We start from the raw sequence: 7,189 nt of genomic DNA on the forward strand, positions 1-7,189 counted from the left end.
TTTGCGCACTTCTGCTGCTCCAAACGCTTAACCAGAATGGCAGCGGGAATAAATACACATACCGTTGCAATCGGCAGACTTTCTACATTCAGACGCAACAGGAATATTTGGGTTTGGTCAATACGTTCGCGAAATATGGGAGTTTGAAGCTAAGAAATGGTTGAGCAGACAACAAATTTTTCGTACATCTGCTGCTGCAAACGCTTAACCAGAATGGTCTAGGGAAAAAATACACATACCGTTGTAATCGGGCGAGTTTCTACTTTCAGACGCAGCAGGAATTTTTGGGCTTGGTCAAACAGTTCGCGAGATATGGGAGTTTGAAACTAAGAAATGGTTGAGCAGAAAACAAATTTTTCCCACTTCTGCTGCTACAAACGCTTAACCAGAATGGCCCTGGGAAAAAATACACATACCGTTGTCATCGGGAGAGTTTCTACTTTCAGACGCAGCAGGTATTTTTGGGTTTGGTCAATCCGTTCGCGAGATATGGGAGTTTGAAGCTAAGAAATGGTTGGGAAGGCAACAAATTTTGCGCATTTCTGCTGCTCCAAACGCTTAACCAGAATGGCCTAGGGAGAAAATACACATACCGTTGTAATCGGGCGCGTTTCTACTTTCAGATGCAATAGTAATCTTTGGGTTCGTTCAATCCGTTCGCGAGATATGGGAGTTTGAATCTAAGAAATGGTTGAGAAGACAACAAATTTTGCGCAGTTCTGCTGCTCCAAACGCTTAACCAGAAGGGCCTAGGAAAAAAATACACATACCGTTGTAATCGGGAGAGTTTCTACTTTCAGATGCAATAGGAATTTTTGGCTTTAGTCAATCCGTTCGCGATATATGGGAGTTTGAAGCTAAGAAATGGTTGGGAAGGCAACAAATTTTGCGCATTTCTGCTGCTCCAAACGCTTAACCAGAATGGCCTAGGGAAAAAATACACATACCGTTGTAATCGGGCGAGTTTCTACTTTCAGATGCAATATGAATTTTTGGGTTTGATCATTCCGTTCGCGAGATATGGGAGTTCGAAGCTAAGAAATAGTTGGGAAGACAAGAAATTTTTCGCACTTCTGCTGCTCCAAACGCATGACCTCAATGGCCTAGGGAAAAAATACACATACCTTTGTAATCGGGAGAGTCTCTACTTTCAGACGCAGCAGGAATTTTTGGGTTTGGTCAATCCGTTCGCGAGATATGGGTGTTTGAAGCTAAGAAATGGTTGAGAAGACAACGAATTTTGCGCACTTCTGCTGCTCCAAACGCTTAACCAGAATGACCTAGGGAAAAAGTACACATACCGTTGTAATGGGGCGAGTTCCTACTTTCAGACGCAACAGGAATTTTTGGGTTTGGTCAATCCATTCGCGAGATATGGGAGTTTGAAGCTGAGAAATGGTTGAGCCGACAACAAATTTTTCCCAATTCTGCTGCTCCAAACGCTTAACCACAATTGCCTAGGGAAAAAATACACATACCTTTGTAATCGGGAGAGTTTCTTCTTTCAGACGCAACAGGAATTTTTGTGTTTGGTCAATCCGTTCGCGAGATATGGGAGTTTGAAGCTAAGAAATGGTTGAGGAGACAACAAATTTTGCGCTCTTCTGCTGCTCCAAACGCTTAACCGGAATGACCTAGGGAAAAAATACACATGCCGTTGTAATCGGGCGAGTTCCTACTTTCAGACGCAACAGGAATTTTTGGGTTTGGTCTATCCATTCGCGAGATATGGGAGTTTGAAGCTAAGAAATGGTTGAGCAGACAACAAATTTTTCGCACTTCTGCTGCTCCAAACGCATGACCACAATGGCCTAGGGAAAAAATACACATACCTTTGTAATCGGGAGACTCTCTACTTTCAGACGCAGCAGGAATTTTTGGGTTTGGTCAATCCGTTCGCGAGATATGGGTGTTTGAAGCTAAGAAATGGTTGAGAAGACAACGAATTTTGCGCACTTCTGCTGCTCCAAACGCTTAACCAGAATGACCTAGGGAAAAAGTACACATACCGTTGTAATGGGGCGAGTTCCTACTTTCAGACGCAACACGAATTTTTGGGTTTGGTCAATCCATTCGCGAGATATGGGAGTTTGAAGCTGAGAAATGGTTGAGCCGACAACAAATTTTTCTCCATTCTGCTGCTCCAAACGCTTAACCAGAATGACCTAGGGAAAAAATACACATGCCGTTGTAATCGGGCGAGTTCCTACTTTCAGACGCAACAGGAATTTTTGGGTTTGGTCTATCCATTCGCGAGATATGGGAGTTTGAAGCTAAGAAATGGTTGAGGAGACAACAAATTTTGCGCACTTCTGCTGCTCCAAACGCTTAACCGGAATGACCTAGGGAAAAAATACACATGCCGTTGTAATCAGCGAGTTCCTACTTTCAGACGCAACAGGAATTTTTGGGTTTGGTCAATCCATTCGCGAGATATGGGAGTTTGAAGCTAAGAAATGGTTGAGCAGACAACAAATTTTTACCAATTCTGCTGATCCAAACGCTTAACCACAATGGCCTAGGGAAAAAATACACATACCTTTGTAATCGGAAGAGTCTCTACTTTCAGACGCAACAGGAATTTTTGGGTTTGGTCAATCCGTTCGCGAGATATGCGTGTTTGAAGCTAAGAAATGGTTGAGAAGACATCAAATTTTTCGCATTTCTGCTGCTCCAAACGTTTGACTAGAATCGCCTGGGGAAAAAATACACATAGCGTTGTAATCGGGCGAGTTTCTACTTTCAGATGCAATAGGAATGTTTGGCTTTGTTCAATCCGTTCGCGATATATGGGAGATAAAAACTAAGAAATGGTTGGGAAGGCATAAAATTTTGCGCATTTCTGCTGCTCCAAACGCATATCCAGAATGGCTCAGGGAAAAAGTATACCTACCGTTGTAATCGGGAGAGTTTCTACTTTCAGGTGCAATAGGAATTTTTGGCTTTGTTCAATCCGTTCGCGATATATGGGAGTTCGAAGCTAAGAAATGGTTGAGAAGACAAGAAATTTTTCGCAATTCTGCTGCTCCAAACGTATGACCAAAATGGCCTAGGGACAAAATACACATACCGTTGTAATCGGGAGAGTTTCTACATTCAGACGAAGCAGGAATTTTTGGGTTTGGTCAATCCGTTCGCGAGATATGGGAGTTTGCAGTTAAGAAATGGTAGAGAAGACAACAAATTTTGCGCACTTCTGCTGCTCCAAACGCTTAACCGGAATGACCTAGGGAAAAAATACACATGCCGTTGTAATCGGGCGAGTTCCTACTTTCAGACGCAACAGGAATTTTTGGGTTTGGTCTATCCGTTCGCGAGATATGGGCGTTTGAAGCTAAGAAATGGTTGAGGAGGCAACAAATTTCTCGCAATTCTGCTGCTCCAAACGCTTAACCAGAATGGCCCAGGGACAAAATACAAATACCGCTGTAATCGGGCTAGTTTCTACTTTCAGACGCAGCAGGAGTTTTTGGGCTTGGTCAATCCGTTCGCGAGATATGGGAGTTTGAAGCTAAGAAATGGTTGAGCAGACAACAAATATTTCGCACTTCTGCTGCTCCTTACGCATGACCACAATGGCCTAGGGAAAAAAATACACATACCTTTGTAATCGGGAGAGTCTCTACTTTCAGACGCAGCAGGAATTTTTGGGTTTGGTCAATCCGTTCGCGAGATATGGGTGTTTGAAGCTAAGAAATGGTTGAGAAGACAACGAATTTTGCGCACTTCTGCTGCTCCAAACGCTTAACCAGAATGACCTAGGGAAAAAGTACACATACCGTTGTAATGGGGCGAGTTCCTACTTGCAGACGCAGCAGCAATTTTTGGGCTTGGTCAATCCGTTCGCGAGATATGGGAGTTTCAAGCTAAGAAATGGATGAGAAGGCAACAAATTTTTCGCAAATTCTGCTGTTCCAAACGCTTAACCAGAATGGCCCAGGGACAAAATACAAATACAGCTGTAATCGGGCTAGTTTCTACTTTCAGACGCAGCAGGAGTTTTTGGGCTTGGTCAATCCGTTCGCGAGATATGGGAGTTTGAAGCTAAGAAATGGTTGAGCAGACAACAAATTTTTCGCACTTCTGCTGCTCCTTACGCATGACCACAATGGCCTAGGGAAAAAATACACATACCTTTGTAATCGGGAGAGTCTCTACTTTCAGACGCAGCAGGAATTTTTGGGTTTGGTCAATCCGTTCGCGAGATATGGGTGTTTGAAGCTAGGAAATGGTTGAGAAGACAACGAATTTTGCGCACTTCTGCTGCTCCAAACGCTTAACCAGAATGACCTAGGGAAAAAGTACACATACCGTTGTAATGGGGCGAGTTCCTACTTGCAGACGCAGCAGGAATTTTTGGGCTTGGTCAATCCGTTCGCGAGATATGGGAGTTTCAAGCTAAGAAATGGATGAGAAGGCAACAAATTTTTCGCAAATTCTGCTGTTCCAAACGCTTAACCAGAATGGCCTAGGGAAAAAATACACATAGCGTTGTAATCGGGCGAGCTTCTACTTTCAGATGCAGCAGGAATTTTTGGGCTTGGTCAAACCGTTCGCGAGATATGGGACTTTGAAGCTAAGAAATGGTTGAGGAGACAACAAATTTTGCGCACTTCTGCTGCTCCAAACGCTTAACAAGAATGGCCTAGGGAAAAAATACACATACCGTTGTAATCGGGCGAGTTTCTACTTTCAGACGCAGCAGGAATATTTGGGTTTGGTCAATCCGTTCGCGAGATATGGGAGTTTGAAGCTAAGAAATGGTTGGGAAGGCAACAAATTTTTCGCACGTCTGCTGCTCCAAACGCTTAACCACAATGGCCTAGGGAAAAAATACACATACCTTTGTAATCGGGAGAGTCTCTACTTTCAGACGCAGCAGGAATTTTTGGGTTTGGTCAATCCATTCGCGAGATATGGGTGTTTGAAGCTAAGAAATGGTTGAGAAGACATCAAATTTTTCGCACTTCTGCTGCTCCAAACGTTTGACTAGAATGGCCTGGGGAAAAAATACACATACCGTTGTAATCGGGCGAGTTTCTACTTTCAGATGCAATAGGAATTTTTGGCTTTGTTCAATCCGTTCGCGAGATATGGGAGTTTGAATCTAAGAAATGGTTGAGAAGCAAACAAATTTTGCGCACTTCTGCTGCTCCAAACGCTTTACCAGAATGGCTTGCGGAAAAAATACACCAGCCTTTGTAATCGGGCGAGTTTCTACTTTCAGACGCAGCAGGAATATTTGGGTTTGGTCAATCCGTTCGCGAGATATGGGAGTTTGAAGCTAAGAAATGGTTGGGAAGGCAACAAATTTTTCGCATGTCTGCTGCTCCAAACGCTTAACCACAATGGCCTAGGGAAAAAATACACATACCTTTGTAATCGGGAGAGTCTCTACTTTCAGACGCAGCAGGAATTTTTGGGTTTGGTCAATCCGTTCGCGAGATATGGGTGTTTGAAGCTAAGAAATGGTTGAGAAGACATCAAATTTTTCGCACTTCTGCTGCTCCAAACGTTTGACTAGAATGGCCTGGGGAAAAAATACACATACCGTTGTAATCGGGCGAGTTTCTACTTTCAGATGCAATAGGAATTTTTGGCTTTGTTCAATCCCTTCGCGATATATGGGAGATAGAAACTAAGAAATGGTTGGGAAGGCAACAAATTTTGCGCATTTCTGCTGCTCCAAACGCATATCCAGAATGGCCCAGGGAAAAAATATACCTACCGTTGTAATCGGGAGAGTTTCTACTTTCAGGTGCAATAGGAATTTTTGGCTTTGTTCAATCCGTTCGCGATATATGGGAGTTCGAAGCTAGAAATGGTTGAGAAGACAAGAAATTTTTCGCACTTCTGCTGCTCCAAACGTATGACCAGAATGGCCTAGGGAAAAAATACACATGCCGTTGTAATCGGGCGAGTTCCTACTTTCAGACGCAGCAGGAGTTTTTGGGCTTGGTCAATCCGTTAGCGAGATATGGGAGTTTGAAGCTAAGAAATGGTTGAGCAGACAACAAATTTTTCGCACTTCTGCTGCTCCAAACGCATGACCACAATGGCCTAGGGAAGAAATACACATACCGTTGTAATCGGGCGAGCTTCTACTTTCAGATGCAATAGTAATTTTTGGGTTTGGTCAATCCGTTCGCGAGGTATGGGAGCTTGAAGCTAAGAAATAATTGAGAAGACAAAAAATTTTGCGCACTGCTGTTGCTCCAAACGCTTAACCAGAATGCCCGCGGGAATAAATACACATACCGTTGCAATCGGGTGAGTTTCTACATCCAGACGCAACAGGAATATTTGGCTTTGGTCAATCCATTCGCGAGATATGGGAGTTCGAAGCTAAGAAATGGTTGAGAACACAACAAATTTTGCGCAGTTCTGCTGCTCCAAACGCTTAACCAGAAGGGCCTAGGTAAAAAATACACATACCGTTGTAATCGGGAGAGTTTCTACTTTCAGATGCAATAGGAATTTTTGGCTTTAGTCAATCCGTTCGCGATATATGGGAGTTTGAAGCTAAGAAATGGTTGGGAAGGCAACAAATTTTGCGCATTTCTGCTGCTCCAAACGCTTAACCAGAATGGCCCAGGGAAAAAATACACATACCGTTGTAATCGGGCGAGTTTCTACTTTCAGATGCAATATGAATTTTTGGGTTTGATCATTCCGTTCGCGAGATATGGGAGTTCGAAGCTAAGAAATAGTTGGGAAGACAAGAAATTTTTCGCAATTCTGCTTCTCCAAACGCATGACCAGAATGCCCTAGGGACAAAATACACATACCGTTGTAATCGGGAGAATTTCTACATTCGGACGCAACAGGAATTTTTGGGTTTGGACAATCCGTTCGCAAGATGTGGGAGTTTGAAGTTAAGAAATGGTTAAGAAGACAACAAATTTTGCGCACTTCTGCTGCTCCAAACGCTTAACCGGAATGACCTAGGGAAAAAATACACATGCCGTTGTAATCGGGCGAGTTCCTACTTTCAGACGCAACAGGAATTTTTGGGTTTGGTCTATCCATTCGCGAGATATGGGAGTTTGAAGCTAAGAAATGGTTGAGCAGACAACAAATTTTTCGCACTTCTGCTGCTCCAAACGCATGACCACAATGGCCTAGGGAAAAAATACACATACCTTTGTAATCGGGAGAGTCTCTACTTTCAGACGCAGCAGGAATTTT

This window comes from Ptiloglossa arizonensis, unplaced genomic scaffold (assembly GCF_051014685.1).
Source record: "Ptiloglossa arizonensis isolate GNS036 unplaced genomic scaffold, iyPtiAriz1_principal scaffold0069, whole genome shotgun sequence".
NCBI lineage: Eukaryota > Metazoa > Arthropoda > Insecta > Hymenoptera > Colletidae > Ptiloglossa > Ptiloglossa arizonensis.